This window comes from Halichoerus grypus, chromosome 8 (genome assembly GCF_964656455.1).
Source record: "Halichoerus grypus chromosome 8, mHalGry1.hap1.1, whole genome shotgun sequence".
Taxonomy (NCBI): Eukaryota; Metazoa; Chordata; class Mammalia; order Carnivora; family Phocidae; genus Halichoerus; species Halichoerus grypus.
In genome coordinates this window covers 144,928,106-144,942,525 of record NC_135719.1, presented here as the reverse complement: position 1 = coordinate 144,942,525, position 14,420 = coordinate 144,928,106, and the positions used below count along the sequence as shown (strand labels likewise).

Genomic DNA, 14,420 nt, shown 5'->3' with positions numbered 1-14,420 from the left:
GGATCCTCATGTTGGGCATAGAGTTTACTTAAATAAAATAAAATAAAATAAAATAATAGTAAATGCATGTATTCATTCATGCACACAACCATCCCCATGACACAAGAGGCACAGGAAGGGTCAGTGGGTCCCAGTGCCCTCAGTTCATGGGTGGGCATGACACACGGGGGGCAGCCAGCAACAACTGAGGAACCAGGACTGACTTCAGCCTGACACCTTTCGCTCTAGGAAGAGTGTTATCCAGATTATATGTTGTTTTACCCTTGGGGAGATTAGCTGCTTCTTCTGTGTTCATAACGACTGATGAGCACCAGTCTGTCCCCCCCATAGAGCCTGACTGGGACCTTGGACATCCCTAGGTCTCAACTTTCATTCGATGCCGCGTTGTCTTCTGTGGAGGAAGTGATCACTGTCCTCTTCATTTCCAGGTGCAGTGGTCCTGTTTTCCGTGTGTGTGTGTGCGCGTGTGTGTGTGTGTGCACCACTGGTATCCTTCCTCATCTCCTAACTAAAGGGAAGTCCCTGTCACTGGTGGTGGGGGCACAGGGAGTGCGAGGGATGGCGGGGAACACGAGAATGCCAAGGCCTGCCAGTTACTGTCGGTCTCAGCGTTTACATCTGCTGAAAGGCACACTTTGAGCCTAGAATTATCTGTAGCCCTTTTCACTGGCCCTGGACATCCCCGTTGGTCTGGCTGTCCTGTTTGCAGAAAAAGCTCAAAGAAAACATTGCAATCAAGTATGGTCTATTTTCAAGCTGTAAGGGAAAGAGAAAAATCAAAGAAGGACAAGGGAGAGGGCATACGGCTGCTGGATGCCCACGGCAGGCTCCGGTCTTCTCCAGAAGGGACTGGATGGTGTGCAGAGTCCGGGATAAACAGGCGAGGCCAGCGTGCCTTTGCGTTTGATGTCTTCGTGTTTGATGCTTGGGATGCTTCTATTTATAAACTTTGTGTTCTCAGATGGGACAATGAGAGAGACTTCTTTCCTGGCACATCAAGTGTTTCATTTCCTTCTTCCCATGTCTTTACAATTACGGACATGCGCACCGATGCAGAGGCCCCGGGTCAAACCGTGTTCACCTGCGGCCCACGGCAAGTGACTCTCACGGGAGCTGGTTGTCTGAGAAGCGGAGGGGTCTTTGTCACAAGCCACGACAGCCACGGATCCGGGCCAGGAACCCCACAAAGAACCAGCATCACCGCTGTTGCTGTTCACTGACCCTCGGACAGGCATGTGTCCCCGTGTCACGGTCCCTGTCACAATAGTGATCCCATGCCACGGCCGGTGCCACGGGCCTCGCTCCCATGGGATGTCATTTAATGCCCACATGCAATCCGTGAGGTCAGAGCTGGCTCGGGATCATTCAGATGGAGGAACCCAAGTGAAAGTCTCTGGAATTGTGTGTCCGGGGCCCCATGGCAGAGCCAGAGTTGGAGCCTAAGTTGAGACCTAGGGGTGTCCAAGGTCCCGGTGCGCATGTCCGTAATTGTAAAGACATGGAAAGAAGGAAATGAAACACTTGGCGTTAGTTGGAGATTTGCCTTTCCCATCCCTCCTCCGCTGCACACTCGCCCAGGAGCTGAGCGTGGCGGGGAGGGTGGCTCTGAGCACGAGGAGCTGAGTGTGTTTGTTGTGGCAGGAGGTTTAGAAAAAAAGAAGGAGCAACAGTAATTATTTTACAGTGAAGGATGCCAGGAGACAAACCAGAGGAGATACAGTGACAAAGTATTAAAGCGACATTGAATGCAAAAGTGACTACTTTTTAGGGCAGAGGAGCCAACCTCAAGGCTCTGTGGGATGGTAAGGCTGTCACCCAGAGACAGGGGTGGGGGTGGCTTTAGCACCTCTCCTCAAACACTCCACCCGGAGAGTTCCGGCTGCTGGAGGCCCAGCCGCCGCCAAGAATGCCCTCTTCTGGTGAATGTTCAGGCAGCCCCGGATGGCAGCGAGGCGGCCTGAGACCCGAGCTTTCCAGATCCTGGGGAGATCTGCTATCAGACGCCGTGCTGCCGAAGCAAATATCATTCCCCTCTCTTTGCCTTTAGCCCCCAAACTAACAAGAGGTAAATCATTCTAAGAAGGGAAGCTATACCATTGTAGAGAGTTTGCTCCCCCCTCTTTTTTTAACCCCGAATAATACTCTCGATGTCATCTGTATATTTATGATAGCTCAAAGACATGGGTGTGTGGATCTAATTAAAAATGTGAAAGGGTTTAGCAGCCTGCTGCTTCCCTGCAACTCTCTGCTTGCCAAATCTTGGCAGCCGTGTTGAAATGGAGCCAAGTGTTTAGTGTTCAGCTGAACCACTGCCAACCGAGCGCTGCATTGTGGGGCCCGAGCCGGGAGGTGCTGCAGGAACGTGAGCTCGCACGGGGCAAGGCGCTGGGCAGGACCGGGGACCCCGTCGCGCCCCACCCCACGGAAGCCAGTGGGCCAGGAAGCTGGCCGGGTCTTGCCGCCCACCCACCCGCCCGGAGCCCCGGCCCTTCCCTGGTGCCAGGCAGGACCGCGAGGCCACCTCGGAGGTCCGTCCGGGCTCCAGAGTGCTGGGTGGGAAACTGTCCCAACAGCCTTCACTGCAATGTCATTGAAATCGGGCCTCCTTGGAGGAGAAACCGTCCTCAGCTTCCTTTCGGCAGCTGGGGTCCGTGCTGACAACCGTCTCACGGTGCATTCCTGTGGAGTTCCAGGACTCTCCACTGTAAGGCTGAGCTTCCCTGATGCCTCGACAAGTGTTCTGTGTCTTCTCTCTGCAGAAGCGGAGTGTAGCGCAGGGTTTCCCAAACCCCATTGTGCACTTGCATCACTTGGGGGAGCCTGTGACGATGCAGGTCTCAGATCCAACGGGGAAAGGGGAGAATTCATTCTGCCAAGATCAGAACTTGCTAGAAGTGCTTCTGGGCTCAGTGACGAATTCAGACTCCAACAGTCGTGCATTTGAGGTTGCTGGGCTTGGTGATTCAGAGTCAGAGAGAATGCTGGGGGTGGTTCAGAGAGCTCAGTGTTCTCCTCAATATGTAGAAAGCTAAGTAAAACAAAAGCAGGTCAAAGATGAAGATAACATGGTATTTCCTCAAAATGCACCAGCTATGGAAAAATAAAAGAGGAAAAGGGACTTACTCATTCCCTACAGAAACATTCCCCTGCAGAGAGCAAAAATCGAGGTCTAAAAAGAGCTGCTAAGATAATTGGGGCAGTGGGGTAATATGTTCAGGGGGCCAAGTTGAGGATGAAGGAAGGTTTTGCTGTTCAGTCTTATATCGTGTGTGATACTAATTTTTCATGATCACATATGATGATGTATTTCTTTTGTAATAAAAAAAAGAGAGGAAGAAAAAGCAAGACTGTCTTGTGTAGGGAGGCTGGCAATGACCTGTCTAGGGTAGACCACTGTGTTAATAGAACATGAACTTTGAACTCACTGCATCCTGGAATAGAATCTGGGCTCCGGCACTGAGCTTAGGAAAGTGAGCTGACATCGCCCCACCTGCAGAATAGGGTAACGGGGCCTTCACTGCTGGAGCTGCTGTGGGCTCATCCCCAGGTGGCCTCGACGGGCGTCTTCCGAAACCAGAGCCCTCCCCCACGGGACCAGGGACACTACCCCTGATAGAATTTGATCCCGGCAGACAGCTTCTAAGCACAAATACGTTTTAAAGTCTCTGGATGGGAGCTAATCACTTCGGAAGTCACTGAGACACCTTTTGTGATTATCAGAGAAGCCTGAAAAAAAAAAAAAAAATGAAACCCTGGGGAACGACAGAGAATTTTCTTCCTTTGCAACTGGCAAATTTAGACATATGAAAAGTTTAAAATGACATGCCAAATAAATCCAAAGTCGTCATAATTTAGCCAGCCACTTTTATTATGAAACAATGCAGTGCATGAAGTCAGTGCTACGGAGGGAGATGCAGGTCCTTTGGCCCGCGTACAACTAGGGGGCTGATGTTTTCTTAACATCCGAAGCTGGCATGGCACGTCGCTCGCCTTGTGGTTTAGATTACACAGAACTCACTGTTTCTCTCACAGAGTGAGAGGCCATTTGCTCCTGAGAATCCTAGGATTTTTCTAGGAAGATTCCACTCTAAGAGACTCATTCCTAACATGTGAGCAGGTGACTGTCTAAACCACGGAGGGAAGACACACAAGGTAAACATCTAATTAATTAAAGAAAACCTCTCTCTCCACCCCAACCCTGTAAATGTCCTACAATTGAAAAACACACACACTTTTCAAAATGCTTCCTGGCCACCGGGTTCTCTAGCCCAACTGCCTGAATTAATTAAAGTCTGCAAACCTTAAACCACCACCCTCCCTTCAAATGTCTGTACGACCACAACCCCTCCACTCTTCCAAGCAACATTTGCTCCAACTTAATATTCTGGTACTTTCGGGAACAACATTTAAAAATAAACCATTTTGGCACATTGTCAAAGTCTTGTCTAAATTCCTTCATGACAACCACCCTAAGTGAGATTTTGAAAGCCAAGGGGAGTTGGGGGCGGGTGGGGGGCGGGGAATGAAGAGTTCCCCCATTTAGAGTTATAATTTCAGACAATGTCAAATGAGGATGCATTTACAGATTCCTTCCCCTCCTTCTCTAATTCTGTTTTGTGGCTGGGGGGCATCCTCACCCCACCCCCTGACTCCCACTGCCTGTATCTCCTTTGTCCTCTCCGTAGGGCCTGGCACCTGGGCTGTCAGCGACAGGGCCCTTAAGTCCTGGGACACCTCTTGGCCCACAGCCCGGGCTGGCCACTGGAAAAAGAAGGGCTGGGCAGAGAAGAGGCCTCAGGCGGGTGTTAAAATGTTGTTCCTGGTCCTCCATAGTAATCACTGCAAAACATTCTTGTCTGCTCCATTCCCATCAACAACCTGCTCTCCTTGGTCTGTTGCTAAGAGACCAGCCTGTTGTTTACAAGATCCTCGGTGGCGTAGACTTCCATAATTTATAATTTATTATCTTAGTGTCAAAACTTGTGTTGGTTTTTATTTTATTTCGCCATAGATCCAGTAATTGTTATATACAACATAGGTCACGCATCTGCCCCTGGTACCGTTGTTGCTCTAACAGCATCCCCAACCACCCCTAAGTTTAGGTGCCGCGGAAGAAAATGCTATTATAAACTGAAGATGAATATCATTTTTGTCCATTAACTTCACGCATTATACGACTGCTCAGGTCAATGGATTCCCTCAAGATTTGTTCACTATTGAAAACACGTTTCTGTCCAACCAAAAAGGAAATGAATTGAAACGATTTCAATTATCACAAGAAAGGAGTTGGGTCTTCTTGCTGTACACTTCAACACCCCCTAGCTCAGCTCCCCCATCCTGTCCCCACAAAGTTCAGGGCCATGGACATTTACCCGGTGCCAGAAATTACTCCCAAGCCATTGTTGGGCTTTGCAGGTACACAAAATAGCCTTTGGAAGGTATTCTCGACTCACAGCGAGTCAATCAATTCAGTAAGGAAGTGAGGGCACGAAGAAAGGAGAGTCATTTAAGTAAAACAGTTCAGTTGCAACACACCCACTTAAAGAAGAAGATAAACTGTACGCTTTTATAATCACCAGCACTGCTAACCTTTAGTGTGCCAGGCACAAGGCTGAGTGCTTAACCTGGAGCAACGGATAGAAATCTCCTGCCAAACCCATGAGGAAAATTCTAAGATTAGCCCCATTTTAGAGACAACAAAATCAGGGCTTTGTAGTCACAAAGGTAGGTAAGTAGCAGACCTTAGCCCAGGATGAGTGACCCTACAGGCATTAGTCTCACGGAAATTAAAGGAAAAATCCAGCACGGGCTTAGAAGTTCACGGTTTATTTAAGAAGCGTTCATGGACATTTGACGAAGCGGGGAAATTCACAGAGGTTCCAAAACCCTATCACCATATTATCTTTCTCTGTAGTCTTTAGAATCCCTCTAGAAACCACAGAGCATGAGAAATTTCTAGGAAGGGCATTTTATTTTCCCCATCAGAGGACCTGGCAAATTCTGATGGCATTTTACTGGGAATTAAATTTGTTGTTTTCCAGAAAGTAATTATGGCAATAATCCACACTGGCATTTTTACCACTTAATTCTTACCTACTCCCTGCTGGCGACATCACGCTGTGTTCCTGGCCAGGACATCCCACCCTGGAAGTATCTTCAGGATCATCTCTGGTTGGGGTAGTCAGTTTCTTTTTCATTGCTGTGGTGAAAAAAATATAAACAGGCTAGAAACCATTGACCATCCAAGAAGCAATCTCTCGCTTACTTAACCGTTTCTCAGACCTATTTAATTTTCTTCCTCCAAGCAAGGAGTTAACTCTTATATAAAAGTGCAGACTCTTTAACTGGAACTCGCAGATACACCACAAGCAACAGGAAGGGGTGCACATATCCCTCAGCTCATTTTCTGAGATGAGGCCAGAGTCTCATGTAGGTAGAGATGGGGTCCTATTAAGCTTGGTAGCTGCATGATAGGTGTGCACGTCGCTTACAATTAAGGATCAGAAGTTGTGGGTTCAATTCCGTGTCTACCCCTTAGCAAGCCCTGTGAACTGAGGCAGGTCTGTTAACTCTTAGATTCCTGCTTTCTACTTTTGTAAAGCAAGGATGATAATACCACCCTCTTCACAAAGAAGACACAGTTAAAATTAAACAGTGGACACAACACAAAATCAAGGGGGAAGAAAACTACACAAAAGTGACGAACATCATTGCTGAAAGCCCAGGGCGCAGTTACATGCCTGACAAAAGTTGCCTGTCATCACTGTGTGTGCAGTTGGGAGCATGTTGTCCGTGTTACCGCACCAACACCAGTAGGCATTGGGAATCTGAGGTGGAACACTTGGCTCTCTCCTGTCAATCATTCAGGGCATAATGGAAGAGACAAAAGTGTGAATGATTATTCAGAAGTATACACCTACTGCTGTGGAGACCCAGATTGAGATGTGACCTTGGAAAATGTCATGTTTCAGCCTCATTTTTCTTATCTGTAACATAGGGACATAACTGCCTTGTCAACTTGAGTCTGAAGAGAAGGACACCACCCACTATCAGTCACCCAGGAGGTACTCAGTAAATATGGAGGGAAGGGAGGTGAAGTGTGCCGATAGCCCATCCCAGCCCATCCGTTACCTCTCCCTCAGCTTTTTACAGGGGTTTCTAGGAGGAGAGGTGTTTATTCACTGATAAGAACTAAAGGTAATCAGAGCACAGTGTCACCAGCCACCTCAGTGGGGTTTTCTTCAAGGCCAGCAGGAACTGTCAGACGGGTAATGCATATGCTGATTCCCTCGGCCCCACTCAACTAACTTTTAGCCTCTCTTTTGGTCCATAGCAATTCAGCAAGCTGAAAAGTCAGGAAGTGTTGGGGTCAGCCTACTGTTTTGCCAACATAACTCTCAGTTCTAAGTGTGATCAATATGGAAAGAGTGCTGATATAAAGAAAAGAAAAGCCTCTTGGGAACCACATGAGTTGGGCTAGAAATTCAATTCAGCCATTTTTAAATTCGGACCATGAACAAGTAATTAACCTTTCTGAGGGTAACTTCATCATGTTGGCATTAACACTGATTGATCACATGGGTGAAGCTCCTAGAATGCCGGGTATGTTCGGTGGGAGGCAGTTACCCTCCTTTTCAAGGACCCTAGAAGACCAATAATGCTGACAGACGATGGGCCATGGTCTGGGGTCTCTGACCCAACTGTAGGGGGTCACATAGATATTCCACTAAGATTGTATTATCCTTTTATCTCCTCTCAATTCCTGACATACTACTGCCCAGGGTTTTTAGTTTGTTTGTTTGTTTGTTTTAAAGGAAATACCTACTGGATTGGAATTGTCAGAATTAAGTTCACCCTAAGTGAACTATTCCTTACCCACCTCTAAAACTGTCCCTTTCTTGTCTTCCCAGAAATGCAGAGTCCTCCACCCAGATGCCCAAGACATGTGCCAAGACATCACGGGTGACCCAGCTCCAGGCAGCCCCCCACCCCTGCATCTCCTGCATTACCATCTGAAGCCTATTAATTCTCTTTCCTAAAAAGTTTCCTTTCCACCCAGGTCTGTAGTTTTCAGTGCAGTTACTAAGCACATGATTCCAGACCAAGATAACCCATGTTCCTTACCTTCTTATAAACCTCTAAGGGTCTCCATCTTTAGCAAGGAAAACCTCAAGCCTCTTAGCACAGGCTCCTGCTTCAAATTCCCATCTGACAAATATCCTCTCAGATACCCCTTCACAGACTCAAATTTTTTGGATGTGCAACACACAATTGCTTCTCATTCTTCAAGCATGTCATGCTGGGCCATGATTCTTTGACTTTGCACATTTTGTCCCTCTTGACTGGTATGACTTCTCTTTTCCCAGCGAATTCCTGTTCAGCCTTCAAGACACAACCTAAATGTCATGTCTCAGAAGCCTTCCTATCTTCTCTGGGCAGGTCAATAATCGAAGCTTCTTTTATTCATTTCCGTATCAACAAAACACGACCCATAGTAGCATCTCAGCACCTACACTACCAGGTCTTGGTTTCCTTCTTGTGTCTCCAGATACTCTCCTCACTCTCCTTTCCAGGACTATCTTCCTCTACCAGTCATTAGCTGTTGATGTTCCTCAGGTCTGGCCATATGGCATTTCAAAATATCAGAATAATAACTCTTTATGTTGTGTCTTGGTAATCCATCTGCTCCCTGGGATACACTATCCACTCAGATGCTGATGCCTCCAGAGCTGCAGCTTCAGTCCTGCCTCTCCCTACACCCTAGACCTTTCCACTCATGGATGTGATGGCTGTCTGGAGACTTGATGATTTCACAGAGCCCTCAAACTCAAAGTTTCAAATTGATTTTATTTTCATCTCCTTATACCCCTAAATCCTATTCATTTCAGTGCTCCCTCATTAGAGGCATCACCACATGCTCAATGTCCAAATGATACCCCCTTGAACACGTTCACTCCATCTTATTAAAGGACAAGGTTTTAGGGGCACCTGCATGGCTCAGTTAAGTGTCTGACTCTTGGTTTTGGCTCAGGTCATGATCTCAGGGTCGTGAGACTGAGCTCCGTATTGGCCTACACAATCAGTAGGGAGTCTGCTTGAGATTTTTTCCTCTCCCCCTGCCCCTCCTCTGGTGCTCACCCATTCTCTGTCTCTCAAATAAATAAATAAATCTTAAAAAAAATCCACAAGGTTTTTGGATGTTTCCTGTATAATAATTTTCAAATCTGTTCAGTCTCTCCAATCCAAGACCATTCTCCATCATTCCTTTGGCTGAGACCACCATTGTCTCTTTTCCGTACTTCTGCAACAAACTCCTAACTCACCTCCCTGCCTCTAGTTATTTTATCCTTCCCACCCATTCTCTACCTAATAACCAGGAAGGTGGCTCTAAAATACTAACATCATCATGTCCTTTTTTTCTATTTGAGATTTTCCAATGGTTTTCCTCTTGGTTTGGGGATTTCAAAGCTTCTGTATCGTTCACAAAGATCTGGATTTCTGTGTCTTGATTCTCTGAACCTTGTAGCCATGTTGGACCACTCAATTCTGCATTGGACTCTGTTCTCTCTGTGTCTCAGCCTTCTCATATGCTGCCTTCTTCCCAACCTTACCTAACTCCTAGTCAACCTTCAGACATCAGTATGTGGTTTACTTCTTAGAGAGTTCCTTCTCCTTTGTCTACCACTCAACTCTCAGTACCATGAATGAATGCATGAAATAAATAGAAATATGTATTTTTGGACATAGTATCTTTTTTTTCCCTTGAGATCCACTACAGGATTAACTTGGCAAAACTTTGCCTCAAAAGTGGTCTTCTTCCCCACCAATCTGATTTCTTGTTCTCTCTCCTTGGATATCCCTGAGTTCACACTTCCAGAAATGTACGTGTGTTCTCTTTGAAGCTTATGGATGGACTTCTTCCAAAGAGATACTCTATAGCCTATCATGGCAGTAAGAAACTTGGGGGGTCCTGTTTTTATTCCCAATGCTCTGTAGAATGCACACATGAGTGATCTTTTTGTTTTATGCCACATTGTCAGAGTAAGCAGTGATGAACTATATATCCCAGAAGATCCTCCAAGCTCTTCTTTTGCTGATCACACATGGTTCCTCCCTTCCAAAAACATTTTTGACAGTTTTTAACAGTAGATTCTGATTGGTTCCCCAGCTCTGAGCTCTTCCTAGGAAAATAATTTCCCTGTCATTTTTTTATTTGTGTGTGTGTGTGTGTGTATTTTTTTAAAAGAGTGTTTCTGCCAACCAACCTGCCTGTTAGCATCCTACATTTGGTCTGGGTTTTGCAATTCTAGACCCTTGTGCCAGAGAGAGGAAATCTTCTAGCCCTTTGATCTTCACAATCATTCAATTATCTTTCTGGTCTCCTTCTGTTGTCATTTAGGGTAAGTACATACAGTCGGTCTTTGTATCTGTCCATGAAAGGTAATCTCACCCTTCTTTTAATTATTTTTGGATCCTTTGGCTAAATGCCCTCCAATCTGCATGCATCTTTCTCATACCACATAGCCCACATCTGCACAGCTTCGCCCAGGTGCAGTCTCCAGAGAACTACAAAGCCAGAACTCACAGCCCTTCTCCCTCCACCAGAAAGCACGGTGACCCTGACAATGCTGTTCCTCTAGCTCAGCTTGCTCAACAAATCCCCCTGTCCTTTTGAGCTGGTACATTACACTGAAACTTGAGTGCCAACTATTGGTCACTCTCCCCGTGAGTTTTCTTCCTGGATTTCCTCTTTACTTGAAAGCATCATATTCGCTAGTTATTTTGGCTTTGGGGTTTGAATATTTTATGGTCAACACATCTTGATTTAAAAATTACCAGAGGCCTTCCTATTCTTGCTCCTGCGTGGATAACATTTTACAATGCCTGAACAGGACTTGAGGGAAACGCAGTATCTTGCTACACAATTTGACTACTTAAATGAGGAGAAAGGATGAGAAATGTCTCTGTGCCTCACTCCAACAAGACAACACACCTTTTCCTTTTCTGTCCTTCACTCAGCCCTAGTGGGTGTCTGTCCTTCCACATTGCACTGTCCTTCCACATTTCAGTTAATGTTTTTACATAAATGCTGTTGCATATATTTTTAAAATTTGACAAAGTAAGGGCCAGTGTATTATAGCAAAATGAGCATGAAATTTGATGGTAGGTAGCTTGGGTCTACTTCCTTTCCTGTGGTTTATTGGGCTCACCCTTGGCCGCTTTTTGTGCCTTAGGATCCTCATCTGTCAAATGGGTAGATGATACACCTCCACTCTGTTATAAAGGAAATATTAAAAATGACTCCAGAAGTTTTCTGTAAACTCTAAAGTGTTCTGTAAACACCTCAGATAGCCTTCAGAAATCTAAAAAGGAAAGTCTAGTACCTAAAGCCTGGAACATTTCACATACTGATATAGAGGCAATTTCTAATCAGTTTAAGTTGTTAAAATAAAAATGGAGAGGAAATTTGGTTAAGAGAAAATGAGATCTCAAACATGGCAAAGTGTTGTTTTTCTTATGTCAGAAAATCTAATGTTGTTAGAGTTAGTCATGAAGAACCGTACCTCTAGTTGATGAATGTGTGAGCACACCCATTGTGTTCAGATCTATTGGGGAATCAGGAACTCTATAATGAGAATAGTATCCCTCCAGAGCTCAGACTGGAACTGGGGCTATCATACCTACATTAAATAAGAGCGTTGAGATAGAAAACAGAGTACAGCTTTGTTGGTATCCAGAGAATGTTGAGAGATGGAGAAGAGAAGACTGTGGAGCATCACAGAAAACTTCTTGGAGGGGTGTGGCTCCATCTGGGTTGTGATGGTGCATAGAGCAGGCAAAGAGAATAGCAGAGGGCATTTCTGTGTGAGACCCCCAAAGGGAATTGGGAGAACATGGAGGGGTATTTACAGAGAGATTGGTTAACACATTAACAGGTAATAAAATTGGTTGGACTTTGAAAGTCAAATACTGTAGCAACTTGAATTTGATATGTTTTATAAATGGGGGTGTGGGGAAGATTAGAGGGTGGGAATACCTAAAAAGGTCACCTTAAAAATGAATAAAGCCATCCTTCCTTAAATTTAAATTTATTTTGAATTAAATGTAAATGTAAATAGATCACTGTGATAGGACATATGCCCTTTCATCCTAGAAGACTCTCCTTTGCATCTTTGCTCTGATTACTCCTTGGCAACCCCTCCCACCCCAGGCTCAGGAAGGAGCCATCTTCTCCTCCAGCCTTACCCCAGCCCCTTTCCTCCCCAGCCAGGTGGGTGACTTTGAGTGGCCTAAACATGCCTTATCGAAGCAAACTTTACCCCATCCTGTAGTTCACAGCTTCGTCCCAAGCTATGACCCTCCTCTTTCCATTTTCAACTTTGTTACAGCCTCATCATTTCATGTTCGGTGACTTTTACCTTCTCTTTGCACCCCTTCCCACACACTGCCTCCTCCCGTGAGTATAGGCTGTCCAAGTTTTCTTAGGGAACCCCTTGCCAGCACCTTCTCTGGCAGCCAGGCCAAGTGGAGACTCCAGCATTCCCTCATCACCATCTTTACTCAGTGAGGTTAAGAACACCAGGTAGGCTGAATCAGGAATTCCCTTGGTTTTAACACAAAATATGGTCAGTTTAAATGGCCTAATTGTCCTGGCTAAATATCTCTCCCTTGGGATAAATGAAAATGCTCTTTTAGCCTGGCTAACAATTCTGAGCCTCTGGGCCCCTTGGGCTCCCCATGGGCGGATGGTGGGAGTCCATTAGCCAGCTCACCTCCTGCACTTTCTGGTCTCACCTGGACCCTTATCACCTGTGCCTGGGCCTCCTGGTCTCAAGAGGTCGATGCCTGCCTCTCTCTAAGCTCCAGCCATAGGGGGAGACGTTCGAGCAACTGCCTTCCATAATGCAGTGAGTCTTGCCTTGAACAGAACATGAGGAAGAACTGGTGTGACTACTTCAAAAGGAAAGAAATGAATAAACAATAAAGTAGTGCAGTAGCGTGCGGGGCGGGGGGGGGGATAAAGTTCAAGTATCAGACCTCTTTAGCTTAAGGTCTTGATGAGCTATATGGCTGTTGTACATGATATGATCTGCCAGAACATGAATTTCCTCATGTGAGGAGTAGGGACACAAGCCCCTATCTTGCAACAATGCTGTCAGGACCAGAACTGGTATTGGTGAAGCATCTGCCAAAGTGCCAAAAAATGGAACCTACCACAACCACTCTTATTTTACTAAATACTACAAGGAACTGCAGAGTTTAGGTTCCCAATCTTATGAGGACCCCATGTCCTTGAAAGGGGAGGGATCTTATTTTCCACAACTGTTAGAAGTGGTGTCAGTCTTCCGTGAACTTTCCAGAATCAAATGACTTGAGAAGACGCTGACCCCCTTTTTCATGTGCTGTATACAGAAGAGGAAATCCATTTAAAAAGGATGAGCAAACCTTCTTACAATGGCCACTCTTAACAGTATGAAGCCATTTCTCTGAATGATTAAGAAACAACAGGCAAAATGAACCAATTCATGGTAGATTTTTATCCTAGGAGAGGAGCAATAAACCCTATTCCTCCTTTTATCAATTCCTCTTCAATTTAAAGAACTAACTGCGGCTCATAAGAACTGAATTTGCTTATTGATTAATCCACACCTACACGGTATTTGATACTATATGATACCATCACATTGAGATACAATTTGCTCCAAACTGTACGTGTCTAGTCATTTTAAATGTAGAAATGAGGTAATTATAGCCAGAAGTATTCATTAAAATTTGAAAGTAGATAAATAAAAGGGAATGCTACTATCTAGTCATTAAAATTCTACAAATAAAATGTGAAAAAAAGACATAACGAAATCCACACCCTTCCTATTATCTACCTCCTTTTCTCTTCTTATGAGTCAGACGCGACCTCTCTAGAGAATAGTTATTTCTTACCTCTATGATCAAGGTGGAGCAGGTTGTGGGGGAGCCACTTGTCCACCTGGGAGAGGGTCACAGTCCCTGAAGCAGAAGGTGTGGTTCCATCCCCTGTCATTTTCATCAGAAAACTAACTTGAAGCCTATAGATTAGACACTGTTTATTGGGTAACAGGAAGGGAGGGACTCATATGAAGATTAAAGAACAATACATAATTCTTAAAAAGTTAAAAAGAACGCAGCTCACATGCATCTCCACAAGTGCAGTGTGACTTTCTGTACGTCAGTGTTGCTTGAAGCCTGAGAAAGGGGGAGAGGGAATGGGGGCTGAGGCCGCTCATTGTTAACAAATTCCTCAGTGAAACAGGAAAAGACAGGTTAATGGTTAGTTGTCTCTGTGTGAGTGGTTGCAGGTGGAAGGGCAAAGCAGGGCGATGGTAGAATTTCAACATCAGCAGAAAAACACAGGCCACATGAGCTCACCTCAGACCAGGCTGATT

General features: G+C 45.4%; 1 long non-coding RNA gene across 1 annotated transcript; it reads right to left on the bottom strand.

Annotated features, from left to right (window-relative positions):
- Positions 1-2,538: 2,538 nt before the first annotated feature.
- LOC144382803 (uncharacterized) lies at positions 2,539-14,027 on the bottom strand. Its single transcript, XR_013450209.1, has 3 exons — positions 13,939-14,027; positions 6,094-6,199; positions 2,539-3,028 (listed from the first exon to the last, which is right to left on the bottom strand). It is a non-coding gene; the product is annotated as an uncharacterized LOC144382803 (long non-coding RNA).
- Positions 14,028-14,420: the final 393 nt, after the last annotated feature.